This window comes from Pundamilia nyererei, unplaced genomic scaffold (assembly GCF_000239375.1).
Source record: "Pundamilia nyererei isolate P.nyererei 1_Seehausen unplaced genomic scaffold, PunNye1.0 scaffold00016, whole genome shotgun sequence".
NCBI classification, from domain to species: Eukaryota; Metazoa; Chordata; class Actinopteri; order Cichliformes; family Cichlidae; genus Pundamilia; species Pundamilia nyererei.
Window position 1 is genome coordinate 5059900 of NW_005187417.1, and position 1749 is coordinate 5061648.

Genomic DNA, 1749 nt, shown 5'->3' on the forward strand with positions numbered 1-1749 from the left:
TGAAAATGACCCACAAAAATATCAGGCTGTGTTGTAAAAAATCCTTTTGAGGGCTAAGTGTGCAATAAATACATACAGCTGTTGTTTACGAAGCCCACTTATGCTTAGAGAGGAAAAAAATATGCTTTTTATTTCTCTAACGCTGCTTTATGGTTGTCACATTTCATCATCATAATGATAACAAATAGATCAACTAAGAAGCAACGCAAAGATAACTGGGTTTATTAACCCCAACTCAATTAAGCTTAACGAGTCCTCTGATCATAAGAAGGTTATTTATTCTAATTTAGACTTGTGCTGGTCTGGTGTGGGAAACACAGGATGCACATTTAGTTTAATGAAATTAGCGGAGCGGATGATTTGTGGCGCTCCATGAAATCGTGAATGAAATCTGTCAACGCGGAAACTGATGCGATACCAGCGCCGATCTCAGCGATGGTTTATTACTACACCGTGAAAGCTCAAACGTACGCGTCAGGGTGTGAGGGTCTGAGTCTTTGAGCACAGAATGTTTGTTTTTGATTTTCTCGGTAAACGGTAATCAAAAAATGTTGTGTGTCCTGTGCTTCGCAAACTTCACGGCTCATATTCAGAAGACACACCGAGACTTTAGTCCTGGATAACTGTGAGAATGTTTCAGTGTCATTCCCTAATAAGCTAAAATGAATTGTGACCAATTGTACTACAATTACGTGAATGTAGCGTGAAAAGTGAATGTTTTAAATATGCTAACTCAATTAAAGAAACCGTGTCAGCAGGGAGAGAGTCACGGCTGTTTCTAGCTTTCTGTGTTACATCTGCTAAATATTATTATTATTATTGTAATTAGTCAGACAGACAGACACGTACCACAAAGACACATTATACAGTAATGTGAAAAAGTCTTGAATCCACTTTTTTATTTTTCATTAGGAAAATCCAAAATAGGCGTAGTGATTTATTGAAACACACAAACATAAACAGAAATATAGAATATAGGGGAAACAAGGTTTGTACAATTCTGCTGAACTTGACAGTCAGTATTTGGTATGGCCAAATTTATAATTCAAGACAGAAAGAACTCTCTTAGAAAAGCTTTCTTGTAATTCTTTTAGTCTTTAGGATGTTCTCAGGGCTTCTTGCAAGACATTTAAAGCATTTAAAAATGTTTCTTTCTCAGTTAGGCCTCCTGGCATTCTTTTGTTATTTAGGTTTTATTAGGTTTCATTTGTTTTTATTTTATTTTAATGTGGTTCTTTTTTAATATTGTTTACTAGTTTTTCTAGATTACTATTAACAAAATGTCTAAAGATATCATTTTAAACCATTTTTTTTTTTTGCCAAGTTGTCTGCTATGTGCAGACAGCAGTGGTTCTCGAGTTAGGTGTCTTTTTAATGCCTGAACTATTTTTTGCTTTAGTCGTTTAAGTGACTTAAATAACTATTCAAATTATTTTGAACGTCAGTCAGCTAAAAGGACTGTACTAAAAACGTCACTGAAAAAGACAAAAAAAAAAAAAGACAGCCACTGTCCAAAGAAGAAACACTTGCAGAAAAACCTCAAGACCTGTTGCTGAAGACCAGTAAAAAACAAACAAAAAAAAACAAAACACACACACACACACACACACACACACACACACACACACACACACACACAAAAGAAACAAAATAGAAAAAAATAGAAAAAATAGTCTGGCTACCTGCAAAGAAAATATAAAGAAATGAAAGTGACTGTTGCACAGCACTACAGACAATAAGAAAATAATG

The 1749-nt window shown here is 34.6% G+C and overlaps 1 protein-coding gene across 9 annotated transcripts in view; it reads right to left on the minus strand.

Annotated features, from left to right (window-relative positions):
• Positions 1–1749, minus strand: part of vav2 (vav 2 guanine nucleotide exchange factor) — a 193036-nt gene that overhangs the window by 40903 nt on the left and 150384 nt on the right. The window lies entirely within an intron of this gene.